Source organism: Oryzias melastigma, linkage group LG8, assembly GCF_002922805.2.
Source record: "Oryzias melastigma strain HK-1 linkage group LG8, ASM292280v2, whole genome shotgun sequence".
Lineage (NCBI taxonomy): Eukaryota > Metazoa > Chordata > Actinopteri > Beloniformes > Adrianichthyidae > Oryzias > Oryzias melastigma.
In genome coordinates this window covers 17,617,202-17,635,802 of record NC_050519.1, presented here as the reverse complement: position 1 = coordinate 17,635,802, position 18,601 = coordinate 17,617,202, and positions in this window count along the sequence as shown.

Sequence of the window (18,601 nt, the reverse complement as noted above, 5' to 3'; positions counted from 1 at the left end):
ATCTTGATACCGTTGATAAGGTGGTGACCTCCAGCAACTCGTGGAGCGCTGCTGCCAATTTCCTTAATGAGGGTGGAGCTTCCAGGAAGTCTCTCTTAAGACAGCAGGTGAAAGACAATCCCTGGAATGAACTCTGCATCCCTCTACCTTCAGGTAAGGACTTGAGTCTGAAGAATCATTTCCCTTCTGAAAGATTCCTGGTAGGACTTGTACTTGAAATGAAATTTCTGGTGTAATACCACCTTAAAATTGTATTTCATTCACACTTTATCTGCTCTTGGAGTCAGGCTGTCACTCTTGATGGGGATGAACACGTACCTGTTACTGTCATGTATCTGTTTTTTTAGATGTTTGATTGTTTGCTCCCTCTCGTCTTTTATGTGTCATTAAATGTTCAAAGCTCATGTTGTGCTCCTGTCTCGCAGCATCTTATCAAACACTCTTCTGCTGTAAATCTTTTTTCCTGACAGAGAAAGGAGAAAAGCAAGCACAGTCGCCACTCTTCAGGCTGCTGTCACCCATCTGTCATTTGAGAGATCCGCACAGGATCTGCTGACAAACACAGCAGGGAGTAAGCCTTAACTGGTGTGTGAAAAAATAAAAAGCCCTGAGAGGAGATTCCCATGCTTCTTTCTGTTGTAGTGAAGGTCGGAAATGTTTAGAAAAGCCCATGAAAAATAATGCTGAAGTCTTTAGTGAGAACCACAAAAAGACATTGTGTTTCTTTTGAAGTACTTCTACAATAATGATAAATTACATTAATCTTTCCAGCTGGGCGCACCTGTGCAACCGTTGATGTTTTTTTTGGGTGCACCATTGAAAAATCCAGTTGCATGTGCAACCAAATTGGTGGCACTCTAGAACCCTGAAGGCACAGAAGGGGGACGCACTTGTTACATGACCAGCACTTACAAACCCTGTCCAGAGACCAAAGAATTGGAGGGCGTAAGAATGAAAAGTCTGTAGGACGTGTTTGCATCTCATCTACTTCACCTCACTTATGCTTTAGTGTTGTGTAAATGTTCACTATGAGCCGTCACCAGCAGAATGTCCATGGAAATTATTATGCTTGAACCATTTTCTACGTTCTCACTGAGATGCAAAATAGTGTGTATTTGATTGTGTAGGACAACAGTTGTTACTCCTCTCCCAAAGTGGATGCAGTTTTTTTTTACTGCTAAAAACACCATTGTAGAGGTTTTTGTTTATTAAGGCTGTCTGAACCAAAGTCATCAGTGATTAAGATTTGCAAGAAGAAACACCTTTTCTAGAGATATTGTGGGAAATAGAAAGTCCATGGTAATTCTAAGGAAATAGTACTGATAAATTATTATGCATATGTTTTTTTCTGCTTTTTTTGTCTATATTAAAAGAAAATATCGCCCTGATGTTAGCCCTTCAACACCAGAGTTTTACCTCCAGTGTTGATGTTTTTTGAACGACTCCGACTCTTTGTCTACAGACCTAACATACCTTTAAAATTCTGACTCAGAGAAAGAAATTTTGTACCAATTTGCAGCACTTATAAAGCCGCTTCAGAATGAATTGGAATTATGTTATGTAAGCAGTCAAAAAGTCAAGGGTAGTTGAAAGAGCGCGTTATTTCCTGTGTGCCAGTGACAGCTCCAGTGTTAAAGGGTTAAACTTTGTTACATTAAGCTGTCAAACAAAAACGACCCTTTTTTTGCAGTGCAGACAAGTCCAACCCTGTATCTGTGACACTCAGACCAATGTCAGTGTTTAAAACATATTATTCTTATTCCATGTGGATTACTAACCCCTGGTTAATCCGGTGCTTGGAAGGATTGTGATCAAATGTAATCCATCAAATGACTGGCCTCAGAACGACACAGTCAAACAGATGGGACGTCTTGGTCACTGATCTTGTTTTTGAAGGCTTAGCTGTAACTCCGAGGACGTCCTCTTTATCGACTCACAGCTGTACAGAAGCTTTTCCTGCAGGTTTTGAAAGCTTGAGCAGAAACTGGAGCTGCTCTGCTCAGTTCTTGAGTTGATCTTGATTGCCAGAACTACAGAGACTAACAGCCTTGGAAAGAACTGAGATGGTCCACCGAAAAACTTTGTCAAAAACAAAGAACTTTTTCATTCAAATTAGACCGCAGCATGTACACATGATTCAGTATCAGTATACTGGCTTTGTCCAGTAATATCTTTAAACAATCAGTAGTTAGATTTTCTATTCAGAAAGAGACGGAACGGATTCAGCATCACATTTTATCAAAATAAACTTATTTACTTTCTCTTTTTCTTTTTTTTAATTTGGATCTAATTGGTGTTTTTTTTAATATGTCATGGACCGATGGATGGCTGGATGGATGGATGGATGGATGGATGGATGGATGGATGGATAAACTGATTATGGATGGATAGATGGATGGATGGATGGATGGATAAATTCATTATGGATGGATAGATAGATGGATGGATCATGGATGGATAAATTGATTATGGATGGATGGATGGATAAACTGATTATGGATGGATGGATAAACTGATAATGGATGGATGAATAAACTGATTATGGATGGATGGATAAACTGATAATGGATGGATGGATGGATGAATAAACTGATTATGGATGGATGGATGGATGAATAAACTGATAATGGATGGATGGATGGATGAATAAACTGATTATGGATGGATGGATGGATGGATAAACTGATTATGGATGGATGGATGGATGAATAAACTTACTATGCATAGATGGATGGATGGATGGATAAACTGACTATGGATGGATGGATTGTCTGTCTAAAACATCAACTTCATGTAAACTGCCTTTCAGCTTTGGTTCTTCCCTTGTCTTCTGACCAATAGCATAATAATAAATAAATGATGTGGAGTTGTTGGTACAAGGATGTAAAAAGGCATTATTTAAGTTTCTCCAACATCCGTCCTCGGTCCTACAGTTTGTGACAGTTCCTTCTATGTGTCCTCTGAGCTTTCCTTTCTTTGCTTGAGAAAATATTTTGTTTTCTTCTCAGGTCTTAGCAGCTTTTGTTTGATGTCGCTCCATTCCCATTTTGCTCCACACGCCGCCTCACCAGTTCCTCTGAGTTCTGTGTTCAGTCACGTTCCTGACCTTTCCACAAACCAGCTCATTAGTCGTGAAATGTTTCACATCGTTATGCCATTAAAAGCTTTTTTGTCTCATTTGCTTTTTCCACATTTTAATGACTTACTGCCAGCGCTCTTCAGAAATAATTGTTTAGTTTGTTGTCTCTCTGCGGATTTTGCAAGCGCATATATTTATTATTGAGTGGAAGCATCCACCCATTAGGCGACAGTCTTTCAAATCCTTAGATTTACCTTTTTTTCCCTGCATGTAACTAAAAAGGGAGCAAGTACACACAAACACACAGAATCCAGGATCCCACAGAGCCTCCATCTGGACCGGAACTGCCTCTTCCTTTTTTCTTTATCTCTTCACTTCTCTTGTCTTCTTCCTTCAGTAGTTCTCTACATTTTTCTTCTTATTCATCATAAGTTGAGTCTTTCAAGGTCAGAATAAATGCTACAACTTGAATCAACATTTTTTGTGTAATTTTAAAAGAAATAGTCACAAATGTTTGTTCTCAATGACTGGTGCCACTTTTGTAACATCTGATATTGTTTTTTCAATAAAAAAATCCATCATTATAATGCATTTTGTTTCAGATGGTAAACAGGAGAATGAGATTTAATCTTTTAAGATATTATTTAATTGAAATGAATTATTTTTGGCAGGTATTTCCTTTCGTGTTCCTGCATCTAATGCTGTTTTCTTGACTCTCAAATGGATTTATTTCCTTCTGGCTTGCCCTGTTTGTGTGCTTCTCTCTTTGGATTTACATTCAGACTCTTATTGGATTCTTGTCCTTCTGCGGTGTTTCATTTTTAATCTGTTTATTAAAGTCGTTTGTTCTTTAGACTGCCACTACAGTGTTTTGCCTCTCAGCAAAGCAGAGTATCAGCTCAGTAAGTCAGGAGGCTCAGAGCAGAGAGGGACTCTGGGTAAGACACTACAGTTTATGTTGTCCTCCATCTTCATTCTGGAGATGCACCCTATTTGAATGAAGGGAGCACCATTTTGACGTGAAAGCAACCATATTTGAAAACAAAAGAATCGATGGAACAGGAACAGGAAGTGAGTGTTAGGAGGAGGATGGATTAAAGCCTCCACTCATCTACATCTAGAGGGGCTGTAGTTTAGACACAGAGGGAATTTCCCCCTTTATCAGTACCCAGCACCCTTTAGTAATGTGGTAGACCTCAAAGCTGTCGTTGGCGTCTGTTACCAAAACTCAGACAGGAAGTAAATTAATCGATCGGTTTAAGTCAACAGGAACACACACAAATAAAGCTGTTTTTAAATTAGTTGTTTTTCCAAAAATGGCAGATATTCAGGGGCGGACTTACTATTAGACAAAGATAGGCAAATGGCTGGGCCCCCCAACAGTTTAAGGGCCCCCATCTACAAATGATATCCCCCTCTGCTTGTGAAAGTGTTTTGTCCTCCCCCGTCTCTCTGGAGCAATGGACTATTCCAATAACAGCAGAGAGAGAGACTCTTCGAACAGATTTTAAAAAATGAATGAAGCATAGTTATCTGAGTGACTGAAAAAAAGAGAAGAAAAAAAGTAGAGAAAGCAAAAAAAAAAAAAATGTTGCCAAACTTCGAAAAGTGCAGGAAGGTAAAAATGTAGAAGGAACAGGAACTCCAAAAGAGGAAAAAGAAAGTCAAGAATGAGAAAAGGCGCAGAAAAGGAGATGAAAGGCAAAGGGATGGGCAAAAAAGAAATATTTCAAAAAAGTTTTTTTTTTAATTAATGCCATTCTATGTAGAGTTTCAGTGGCTGGATGGCTCATTTACCCAGATGCAAGATTAAAAGCTTAATTGAGACCATAGACAAAACATGGAGAGAACTGGACTGATCATCCCCTCCCCCCTCGCATTCCAAACAGGAACCACTCGCTGGTCCCAGAAAGCCAAAATCCCAAAGACTTCTATTAAATAATAAACAGCTATTACTCAGTCATTCCTTGTGTCAAAATAACCGTTCTTGCTCGGGTGTCACTTTTTAACAAGGTCTTGCTAAACCTAATTTATAATAAATATATATATTTTTATTGTTACGTATTCAAGTTTAAAACTAGCCAATCAGATGTTTCAATAAGAGCATGTGGGGCCCGCTGGCCCCACCTCAAACACTTGAAGCGTTTGACAGATTCTCGGACCAATTACTGAATGTCGTCTAGTCCCGAAATAGCTAAATTGGGCGATATCCGTACCGCGGAAAAATGGTGACGGAATTGACTTCCTTTAGTTGGAACCAGAGGTAACAGGCTTGTTTTGTCCATCTCTATTAATGTCAGTGGGTAAGACCCTTAATGATACTGCCTACTCATGTAACCACAAGGGGTCTGGAGTCTGGCTCTCCCTGTACCGGTCCCCAGCCCAGATAAAATGCAGGGTTGTGCCAGGAAGAACACAAAACTCTCTGACAAACCAAATATCAGTGAAAACGGATTCCTTGTGGTGACTCCTGAGGGGATATGCCAAAAGTATTTTTGCTTCTTTGCCTTCTTTAGTAAAACTTAACAAATTAAAACTAAAAACAGCAGACAGTCGACTAGATGTTGAATGGGTAACATTCCGTTTATTCAATAAATTCAACGTTTTTTTCCAAGTAAAAATAATGTTTATAAAATACATTTTGAACATTTAAATATTATTACATTTTTAGATGCCAATGAAGGCACTTGGGTTCTTAAAACGGTTAATAGAACTGTTGCAGAGGGCCCCATGTTATTATTCACCTGGAACCCAAGTTTGTTAAGTCTGCTTCTTCTGATGGTTATAATTAACTGACTCACATTCAGTACTTTACTGATATATTTTTAACAAAAACTTTTTTTTTTAACCTTAAAGCCCCAAATAAGCATCTAGAAGGACGTGTGTGACAGGATTCACTTCTGTATCAGTGTCAGAGAACTATTTATACGTGACATATGAGGCAGCTGTTTTATACCGTAGTCCAGGAACACATCAATACTAATGAAATTGCAAAGTATTTTCTGGATTGTGAACAGAGGAATTTTGCAAAGTTTTTTTAGAAATATTAGCTCATGTTGGAAAAAAAACAACCAACTATATATTTAAGCCACAAGAACCCTTTGATTTGATGATCAAACAACAAATACTAACAAAGGGTCCGGAAGGCAGACAGTTAGTACGAGTTATCCCATTTTACTCTGGCTTTTTTTCTGTCAGCACCAATAAAACTTAAAGAAATTCAAAAAATACAATTAAATTCTTGTGTATTTCACCTCAGTGAAGGCAAACAATCCAAAAGGGGGAAAAGAATGGATCTGAGATCAGGTTTCAGCTACTTTCACTAAAAAATTATTGGGAATCTTATCTTTTTGTTGATAGTACCAGTAAAGGAAGGGTCTTCCTTTAGTCTATTCAATAAAAATGTAAGATATACATATTTTTGTGGAATTTTAAAATGTGTTTTTAAATGTCTTACATTTTGATGCATACTATTGCAGATGTTGAATTGTGGGTATTTTTTTCCCATTTGAATTTTCCGTGTTTCATATGAGGAAAAAATTAATTAGCTTGAATCTTTGAGCTGAAACTTCAAAATAGTTCTCCAGTCAAGAGCTTAGTTCATTAAGCACAAGGGATTTATTTTCTATGATCTCAGAACATGTTGTCTGAAACTAGAAAAAGTACGCTTCTCAAAACGGAGCATGGCTGTGTATCCATGTTTCTGAGTTGATTAGATCTTAGGTCAGTCTTCATTTTAGGCCAATGTTGTGAAGCTTTGGTGTAATTTCAATAAGGAAGATCTACCTCACCTCAGGCATGCTGGGTCATCACTCCTTACATCACCAATTGGTCTCCACTCTGAGCCAATAGCTGATGTGCCTACTTCTTATTCAGATCCCTGTCCTTAAATTCTGTGAAGTTTGTTTGTCTGCATTCCAGACATTGTGCCGGTCCACTTCTGCCCCGTTCTCCTCCTGGTTCTTCAGTTCGGTATCTAACCACCATTAGCCTCTGGGCACTGGGGTCTCTTCACTTGGTCCAAGGTCATTCCTGGCATGCAGGGCTCTTCCCAGTCCAGAGCCCAACCCCCAAAGACTTCCGACTGTTCATGCTTCACCGTTAAAATGCTTCACAATTAAAACTTTCACAATTAAATCCTTCAATCCCACTGCCGAGATCTCTCCTTATTGAAATGCTAATTGGACGATTCCCTTTGGCAGCTGTGTAAAAGATTTCAGATTTTGATGCTGAGGTTTTGGCTGAGGGTTGCACTGTGTTGTGTAGTGGTCAGCACTCTTGCCTCACAGCCAGAAAGCTTTGGTTTGAATCCCGACTTGGTTCTTTCTATGTGGAGTTTGTGTGTTCTCCTTACACATGTGGGGGTTTTCTCCGAACTCTCCGTTTTTTTACCACCAGCAATAAAATGTGATTCAGAGGTTAATTGTGTCTGTACATTGCCCCTGGGTATGAACGTGAGTGTATATGTACGAGAGTATGGCCTTGCCCAAATGTAGTGAGGATAGGCTCCAGCAACCCTTTGACCCTGAATTAGATTAATTGGGCTTGGATGGATGGATGGATGGATGGATGGATGAAGAATGGATGGATGGATGGATGGATGGATGGATGGATGTCCTGGGTTGAGCTGCATCCTCGGACAGAACTTTCTGTCATTTGATTTCCGAGCACCTTTCAGGATCTCATTTTTTCCTCACTTGGCATTTACTCCCACTTTTTGCAGCCCTTTTTTTTCAGCTGGCATTTCCTGCCAAACGTGGATGTAATGAGCAGACAGAGATCCGACATCACTGATGGGTCATAAAACCCATGAGTGAGATCATATTGTTTATCAAAGCTTAAGGAGTGCTTTGTGTGTGTTTTAAGCTCATTTATCCTCCAGTTTCTCTCTTTTCTGTCAGCCATATGTTTGCCTTTGTCTCAGGATCACTCTGTTTGTGTTAATTCAACTGCTTTGTCTAAAAACGATGTTTGCCTCAATCTTCTAGCAGAGACAAAGACATTTTGTCAGGAAAAAATCATTATTAAATCTACCAAAAACTACAATTCCCATCCTCATATTTGGTCTCATTCAAAAGCCTCAAATTTCCTCTATTGGTACCAACAGGAGTTGATTCAGTGGTATGCAGAGGATGGAAGGTCTTGAAATATCCTCTAAAGATGACATATTTACAATACTGACAGTCAAGAGGATATTTGTCCTCCATGTTCGCACTTTTGTAGGTTTTCTAAATCCCTCCCGCTTCTCTTACATTTTTCTCTGCTTTGCACAGGCAGATGCACTCTGAGGGAAATGTAAAAATAAGCAGCTGATAAAAGTTTCATGCCGGGATGAATGGGTGTCAGATGATGGGGGTGGGAGAACAAACTGAGTGGGTGACCGTGAAAGAAAGAGGACTGGATGACAGGCCAAAAACACACAAACCCGAGTGGGCACTCGCACTCTGAGCTGTGCTCCAGCCTGCCTGCCTTCCTCCGCCTCCCCCACCCACCACCTCCACCAGCAGATTCCAGAAACCTTCATGGGTTTGTGTCTGAACGCATTCCTCTGTGTGTTTTCAGTTTTGTCCTCCAAATGTAAGTAAGCACGCTCAGTCCCTCTGAGGGACTTTGGCTCCATCTGCTCAGAATTTATACAGTCGGCAAACAAACACACAGACTAACAGACTTAGACGCAGTCTAGACTTTTTCTTTACAGATCAGTGGAGAAAAGTCTGTTTGTGTTTCTTCTACACAAAAGCAAAGACTTCGTCAGTGATGGATTTTTTCTAAATCCTTTAAATTCTTGCTCTGTCTGGAACCGATGCTGTAAAAAAAACAAAAGCGATAAAAGCCAAAAAACAGGCACCTAAACACACCGACGACTAATCCAACTGCAGAGAACCATGGAAGATCAAACTCAAAACCTGAAAACTACTATATTTTCTGCACTATAATATAAGGTACACTTTAAGTTTTTGTTTACTGATATCATAGCAATTTTAGAAGGAACACAGCGCTGTGTCATAATGCTTGGTTGGGGGTTATTGTAAGAATGCTAACGCGGCTAACATGTAGCAGTGTTGGACTCAACTTAGTTTTTTTTTTTTTTTTGGTGCTACTAACAAGGTTAGGAGTTAGAATAGTCACAGTAACAATGATTTAGTCCTATCAGTCTGTGTTTTTACTTGTTGCAAACACAGTGGGGAGTAACTAGTCTTGTGAATGTGCTAACGCAGCTAAAATGTAGCAGAGCTAGACTGTTTTTTAACATGTTACTAGAAAGGTTGGTAGTTAGCATAGTCTCTATAACAATTGTATTTGGCGGTATCAGTCTATTTTCTTATGAGATTCAAGAAAGTCTGAAAATTACAAGTGTAAATATGCTAATGTGGCTAATTGTGTTTTTTTGCATGTCAATGACAAGGTTGGGAGTTAGCATAGTCAAGCATAGTTACAGCAGCAGTGTTTTTGTAGTATCAGTTGAGGTTTTTTGCTCGTTGCAACCACGGTTGGGAGTAACTAGTCTTATGAATATGCTAACGCAGCTAAAATGTAGCAGTGTCGAACAGTTTTATAAAGATTTGGAGTTAGCATAGTCACTGTAACATTTCTTTTAGCGGACTTAGTCTGTTTTTTCACGAGACTTAAGCAAGGTTGGGAATTAGAACTATTGCAAGTATGCTAACGTGGCTAATGTACAACGTTTTGGACTGTGTTTTTTTTACGTGTCACTAACAAGGTTAGGAGTTAACATAGTCACAGTAACAATGTTTCAGGAGTATCTGTCGCTTTTTTAAATTGTTGTAAACAATTCAAATTCACTGTAACGTTTATTTTGGTAATCAGTTTGATTTTTACGAGAAGTTTGGGAGTTACAAGTATTATAAATATGCTAATGTGGCTAATGTGTAGCAGACTGTGTTTAGTTTCAGGTAATACTGGTAAGGCTGAGAGTTAACGCAAAGTAATATTTGTTTTAATTATATTAGTCTGTTTATTTATGTGTAGCAAACTAGGTTGGGAGTTAGGTATTGTGAGTATGCTAATGCTTCTAATGTGGCTAACGCTTAGCATGATACAAACAAGTTCTAGAATTCCTGTGTACTCAGTATCTCTGACTCTTTTATCTCGCTTAATGTGCCCTGTGGTTCGGTGAGTCTTATAGATGACATAAGTTGAAAAATAGACCTCTTGTGACAGTGTGCTTTATCATCCAGTGTGCGTTATAGTACCGAAAACACAATGCTCAGAATACTCCTCACAAAACAACTTTTTGAGGACTTTTATGTCTCATACAAAACCATAATAAATTAATTTAAATGTTGTTTTTCTGTTTGATTCATTTTTTTGTTGTTTAATGCATTAAGGGGGAAAGCAAAAAAAATCATTTGTTTGTGTAAAATAGTTTAGAAAATGATAAATACATAAAGGGGTAATTATTATAATATGTTCATTACTTGATTTAATAAAAATCAAACATTAAAAACTGATATTTATACATATTTAGTGGTAAAGAAAAATTTCCCAACTTTTAATGGTTGTGTAGTAAATCATTTTTTTTTCTTTTCTTTTTGACATTTCATAAAATTTGATGTGGTTCTCATTCTAATTCTCCAGAAATAGACATCTTTTCCTTCTTTCTTAAATGTGTGTGCTGAGTAAAGTCTGCTCAGCTTGATAGGACTATAGAAGGAGCAGATGTGAGGATAAATAGTGTCTGTAAAAGGGTTTTAAAGATTCATTTGGGGAGGCATGCTTGTGTTTTCCCAGGACTCCAAAATAAAAAATAAAAAAGGGCCTGTGGAACAAACCTCAAGATATGACATCCGTTTAAAGGGCTTTTGTGCAGCTATTGACATGAAGCCATAATTTCAAATATAGACTATCATGACACCTTATAATCCTTTGCACCCTATTGAGTGGAAAATACGGTAATCCGAACAGAGAAACAAAACACGGTTTAAACCAGCCAAATCAAAGCGCACAATCAATCAAATTCATCAATCAAGAATGCTGAGCACGATTTCATAAGACAACAGCAGTGCAGCTCTCTGATTCATCAGCAGCATGTTACTCCATAGTCTTTGAACGCCTCACGAATCTGTGAAATCTGCAAACTGCTCGTTCTTTTTAAAGCCTGAGTTGTAAAGAGGAATTTGTTTTCCTGCTCTGTCCCCATGACACGTAACAAGAAAGCTGCTGTGCAAACTTTCCGTTTGTCCGTGTCTGACAGCATTTTAATGACTAATTGAAGTCACTTTAATTGAAGTAAGTAAGTCATAGTTGTAGATGGTTTTAGCTGTGGTTGAGTTGTCAAACATTAGTTAATTAGACTTTCCTCTAAAGTTGTTGGTGGGATTGTTGGCACAGAGCAACCCCATGCCCACTTCCCATCACCCATCTGTCTACTCGGATACATTTTGTTCAGTAAACTTCAATTTAAAGACATTTTTCCTATTCCTACCCACACATGCTTCCACCTGCCTATCAAACTATGTATAATTAACATTAACTCACTAAGTCTGATATTTTTCAGGGATGGAATTTGTGCTTTTTTGAAATAAAAACCAGCAGATTGAAAGAAAGTCGAAGAATTCCAGCAGAAACACCAAAGCTTTGAAAAGGTTATGAGCTTTAAAATCCGTCAGAAGTTTTCTTTCATTCACACCTGAAATTTAAGTTTCAGATCAAGGCTGTCAGAGAGACAGCTTCCTTTGTGTTCTCTTCACACCACACAACTACAACTATTACTCACTAATGATGTCTGTGTGGCGTCCTCCAGACGTAGACGTAGGAATGTCCTGTTTTCAGCAGAAACTTCAAAGCTTTAAGCGGATTGTTTGATCTGTATTATGTTTAGGCCTTGATCACAATAACTTTACACACTGTGTGTCTATGGAATAGTTTCTTTTATTTCGCTAAAATGTTCACAAATGTGTATTTCTGAAGGTGTATTACATAAATTGAAATATTGTGTTCTTTCTTTGCTAGAGATACTCGGGGTTTGACTTTGAGCTTTCCAGGGTGTTTTCCCTCCTTTGCCTGACATTGGTTGGATAGGCTCCAGCAACCCTGTCACCCAAAACAGACATTTATGGGTTTAGAAGATGGATGGACCGATGAATCTTGCTTCAACGAAGGAGGAGTGTCAGTACAAGTGCTGGTTTTAGATGAAAGTGGAGGATAAGGATAGATTCATGACAAAAATGATCATTTGGAGAGAAGCCTTTCTGAGTTTTGGTGGCAAAAAACACATAAAGACATTTCACAGAACTGTAAAAGAACAGCATTCAATCGTATAATTCTGTTGAAGTAAACAAATATTATGAATAATAATAAATACATAAATAAATGTTAAAATCATTGCTGCTCATTTAGGATTTGTAAAATAAAGGCGTTACAGCTTCTGGAGTCTCTTTGTTGCTGTATTCCAAAAACGAAAAAATAAAAATGAAAGAAGCAAAGAATCAAACATAAAAACCTAACTTGCCAAAATGGGAATATTTTTACAATTTTTTTCAAACCAAATCACCAACATTAAACCATTTAATCCACATTATTTAAAATATTCATAAAACAAGGAGTAAAATGATCATTAAAGCGACTCCTTGGGCCAAAAATCAACATTTATTTGAATTTAAACCACAGGAAGGATCAAATAATTAGCATAAAACACATTTTTACAAACAAATGATTTAAATAGAATGAATGTATTAATATGAAAGTGCTTTATTTGGTTTTCTGTCACTAAATTCTGTTTCTGCTGGAACAGATTGGACCCTTTTTTTATTTTTTGTTTCCCTTTAAGCTCTAAATTTAATAGCAATGAGCAATTGAAGTCAGTGAAATTGTTTATTCCCACCCTGCATAATAACAGCTCAGGTTCTGTACAGAAACGAAGCTTACACGTTTTAGTTATTGTTTTGTATTACAAGAATGACGCAAATATAGGAAAGAAGTGTTCTCATTTCTAACCGCCAGGTACAAACTTATCACTTGATCAACCAACACATTCTCATCCTCAAGTAGAGGTAAAGTAGGTGAAACACAGGTGTGTCGCACGGATTTTTCATTGTTTCATCCTCCCTCAAATCCTGTGATTGCTCAAGAGGCCCATAAGTGTTGATCCAACCATTCTCATCTCTTGATGCTTGGTTAGGGACTCCTATCTTAAAATACAAAAATCTAATCTGCAAGTCGTCCAGACTAGCATCAGACCATCACTCTACCACCACCGTGTTTGACTGTTACTATTACAAAAAAGCTTTTTATGTCCAAACGATTTAAATTCTCTGAGACATTTTAGAAGTTTTTTGCCTTGAATTTTCCCGTCCAGTCTCCTGTTCATTTTCAACATTATTCTTCTGCTGTTTCGGTTTGTTAATGCTGTCTGAGATGATTGTTGTGCTCCTGGAGTCCTTTGGGCTGGTTGGTCAAATTTATTAACAAGGTATTTGTTTTTACGTTTGCCGTTTCTTCTCCTGCTGTAAACGTTTTATATTGACATGCTTTTCAATTATGTTGGTCTTTATTCATTTGTTGGCCCTAATGGTCCATCTGGATTCAAACCGTCACTCACCACCACAGGATTCCACATGCACACAAACCAGCTTGATTTTTCTTCCCCAGATTTCCCAGAATGCTTCACCTGACAGACGGAGCAGAAAAATCCGAGGAAATGAGTCCTGCTGTGATCAAAATCGTTTCAAGGCATCCCCAGTGGTTCAGGAAGAAGGCACAGAGAGAGGAGTTGAGATATTTTCCTCCACCTCCTCCTTTCCCCAACATTAACTCTGCATATTCTTTCAGTTCTTAATTTCTATCCATTTTCAGACCCCGCTGTGACCCTTTCGGGGTCATGGGTTGCTTTAGCTTATCCCATGCAGCTACTGCTGGGTGAATGCGGGGTACACCCCGGACAGGTCACCAGTCTGTAGCAGGACCACACAAAAACACACACACCTATGGACATTTTGGAGGGCTAAATCAGCCAATCCAGCATGTTTTTTATGGAGAGAACTATTTCGATTTCACTGTATAAGGGGATGGGGCGCTGCCGCAAGGGAACGATGAGTTCTGGAAGACTTGTGTTGAGCATTTTGAAGATGGCAGCACCGAAATATTGCTTTCGTTAAAAAGCACAGAGCACTTCCTGGAGCGATGGCAGGCAGGACGTCCTCCACACCCAGAGAGCGGAGCGGGACAGAGGACTGATTGACCCACTGCGTTCTCTGGGTGTCGAGGAGGACCTCGCACTGCCATCGCCGTGACAGAACCGGCTCTTGTGGATCAGCTCTGAGGCGAAGGCGCTGGCAGGGCAAGCCATGAGTGTTCAGTGTTTTAAAAACACCAATGTTTATATCTATATATCTCTTTAAGAAAGTGGAAAAATGTGAAGTCTTCACCAGATATTTTTCACAATCAAGTTCTAAGCGGCTAATAGGAAAACTCTGATGACCCAGCATTCTAGCAGCACTTAAACGCATCACTCGAATCTCTGATACGTCAAGAGTCTCACATCAGATTTGTGTGTAGGCTAATGCGGTTTTGTGAGTCTAGTTTGTTTTAAAATGCTGTAATTTAAATGTGTGTATGTGTAAATTACATTCTGTATTTTTTATTTGTCATTTTTGTACACGTGAAAACACATTGCAAGTTCACACAGTTACACACAAAATGCACTATATGAGTTACAAATCAAGAATTACGCACACAAATCGGATGAGTCCATTTTCTCTTCATAGTTTTTGGACCATAGGAAGAAGCTGGAGTGTTTTAGTGTCCAGTGCATGAGGAGAACATAAACTCCACACATAAGTGTGTACAGCCGGGATTTGAACCAGGGCCTTCTCACTATGAGGCGAGGGTGCTTTTTTTGTTTTTTTATTGTAATGCTACGTTCACACCAGGTATGTGACTCTCAGGTATCTTGAACACGGGATTACCAAGCGGTGTTTGTTTGCAAATTTTTTAAATCTAGTTCAAGGCTTTTTCTTTCTCAGCTCGATTCTGAAATATGAAAGATGAAAGTGAATTTTCATTAAAACAGGCCACTTGAACGTGGGATGACGAGGATAATGTGAACATAGTTTTAAGCTGCACAATACATGAAAAAGTGCTTCTTATTAATAAAGTTTTGTTTTATACATTTTTTATTAACTTACATAAATAAGTAAAAATACAGTTTGCATCATTAGACTTTATTCTAATAGTTTGTATTTATTATTTGACAACAATTTAAAGGATGAAGTGGATTATGAAAGTTGGTTTTTGTCTTATCTACACCTCACTCCTATGAATCAATCTTAAACATGAACTGGCACTTAAAGAAATAAAACCAATCTGAATCCTTTTCTTTTCATGGACAACAGGCTTTTCCAGTGAGTTACATAAGCAGCTTTGCTCCATCAGAAGAAAACTGTGCCTGCTTGTCACAAGGTGTTCTTGCCACCAAATTAAAAATTCCCTCGTCAAAAACACAATGAAAATACGCCAGTGGTCCTGCGAACGTTCCCTGCCATTTGGCAAGCGGAGCCAGCTCAAATTTAAATGAGGACTGAGGGAACATTTTGTTTTCACTTGGTGGAATGGAGATGTTCTCATGGCTTTCGGAGCGTCTGATTTAAGAGCAGTTTGGAGAATTTCTACAGGCAGACGAGGCGCTGAGCCCCAGCTGATGACAGGTTTTCCCTGGAGGGGAGAAGCGAGATTAGATTATCTCACAAGCTGTCACCTTGAAATGGACCAAAATGAGAAAAACAGACAAGAAGAGAGACGGAACACTGATGACAATTTCAAATGGGAAAAAAAGCAACAAGCCGAGGGGCGTTGTGTCTTTTTTATTGTGTAAATTCATTCTTTTTCTAAGTATGTGTGCAAATCAAACAAATTGTTGTCTCAACTCGTGTTCAACATTTCATCACTCTGACACTTTTCTGTCTTGCTTCTATTTTTTATCCTTTTCCTCCTGTTTGACTCTATTTTCTGCTCTCACCTGTTTCCCTCTTTTCATTCCTCCTTTACATTTTTCTCCCCCCCCCCCCCATCCTTTTGTCTCCCACACTTTTAGCCCACGCGTCCTCCTCACTCTCTCCTCTACTCCAGAGTTAAAATATTCATGCCCATCCACACGGAGAGAGCAGCAGCAGCCGGAGCCACAGGAGTCACTGCTTTCAAAGATGCGGGGCCTCAGCTTCCAGTCAGGAGGAGGAGGAGGAGGAGGAGGACAGGCGAAGATGGCGGGAGGTGAGTGGGAGCAGGTGAAAGAAAGACATGCACCGTGACACGTGGGAGAAAGCAGGGAGCCGTGGGGAGGTGATCCCCTCCGTCACTTCAAACACGTGATTCTCTGCAGCTGGAACACATCAATGACAGTTTATTTTAAATCATTCAGTTACAGTTCTGGTCTGCATGAGATCTTCATCCTACCTGTAACTGTTAAAGAGCCACTACAATACAAATTGTGGTTTTAACATGCTTTTGTGGCGATTTTCTGACATATATAAACACAATTTAGTTCAAATTTGCATTTCTTTATTCAAATTCTGTTTATAAAAAGAGTTTATTTATGAGAGTAATAAGCTCAGCTGGAGAGCCTTTGGCAACAGGGAGGGGGGAAAGGGGCGGGGTCGCACTGCACAACACAGAGAGAAATTTCTAATGAACTACTGCTGCTCTGCAGATTTTTTGATGTTCAAAAACAGCATCATCATGATTAAAAACCACTGGAAATCATTTTACAATAGATTCAAAAATTGATTGGAGAGAGTTTTTTCTTGCAACATTTTGTGATAAGAGTGGATCGGCCCTATTGGTAGACTGACACACAAATACAGTTTTTATGTGTTAATACTTAACAGCTCAAAAGCTAGTGGCACCCTTTACATAAAAAGACATCAACCGCATTTTATTTCACAGGTCAATTAATTAAACAACTTTTGTGTACTTTTGTCCCCCTTTGTGACTCCCAAAGTTAAAACAAGATAAAATCAGAACACAAAAAGGGTACGTGGTGCCCAAAGCTAAAAACATACTCAGGTAAACAAGTAAACAAGTAAACAAGTAAAACAAAAGTGAACACAAGTAACAGTCAGCTAAGAGCTCTTCTAAATAAAAACGTCTTGACTTGAGATTTAAAACACTCGACTGAGTCAATCTGACGCAGACAGAGGGAGGTCGTTCCAAAGTCAGCCTGAACGGCGAGGTCTCCCCGAGTCTTAAAACGAGTTTTTGGAACCAATAACAGATTAATATGAAGATTAATATAAACAAAAGCATTTCACATGTGTTGAAGAGCCAAAAATATTATAATAAAAAAACACAACAAATTATTTAAAAATGGAAGAAACAGACAGAGACATCCATCCCTCTTCCTGCTCCCTTTTGGGTCACATGGTTGCTGGAGCCTGTCCCTATTAGAGGGTAAAGGCTGGTACAATGAACAGGTTGCAGGTCTGTCTCGGGGCCACATAATTACACATTCTCACCGTACAATTTAGAGTAACTGATCAACCAATGAAATGAGTTTGGTTTGTGGAAGAAAACTTCCTCGCTATGAGACGAGAGCACTAACCACTGCAACAGACAGATTATTAAAAAAACGTAAATCAAGTAATTATTTTTTAAAAGCTATTATTATTTATTCTTCACTAAAGTTACTATTGATTTGTTATCACTAAAAGTGGTGGACACACATAAGCATAAAAAACATTTTTAAGGTATTTTAGAAAGAAATGCTAAATCACTTTTAAATTCCTGTTTGATGTTTTCAGCATAAACATGCATCAGAAATACAACGACTCACTTTCCTCATGATTGGAGTCAATGGTACAACATATGGTTTGGTTTTTGACCGAGAATTGTTGCATCCTCATATGTATAAAAATACATGTTTTGGGCGTTTAATTATGTCTGACATAAAATTACAACAAAATCTTCCTGTCAATAAAGTTTTCTACTTAAGAAAGTTTTAAAACAACATTTAAAGACAAAGTTTTTTGGTCGAACATTCATCTCGGTGCTCATCTCAAAGCATGTATAGAACTGCCATGTTTCTAGATTATATACGTTTTCTCTCAAAAACCAATAAACTATAATTGTAAGATCCCTCAAAGATGGTTTATTGCTGTTTATTGCCGACCACTCCATGCTCTGTTTGCCAATTTGGTTGTCATTCTTCATCCAGCGTCACACTCGTGATTTTGAGTTGTTCAATAATGACTCTGAGTCTGGAAACAGTCTGGATCTGGGTCTCGCTGAAAGGATCGACGCTCCACGCTCCAATTAGGAGTCAAATCCTGGGTTGTTTCCAAGCAACCTACATAAAGCTGCAGCTGCTGTAAGGGAAGAGGAGCTTCAAAGCTTCACAAGATGCATCAGTTTACTCAATAGTTGCATTTGGGCGAGTTGTAGAGCAAAGCAAAACAGGAGAAAAGACATTAGAAGAAGGAAAATGAGATTTATAAACTGGAGTTGCTGACAACCTGTGACAAGATTAGCTGAAAGGGATTAAATACTTATGTGAAATATGCAGCTTTGAAA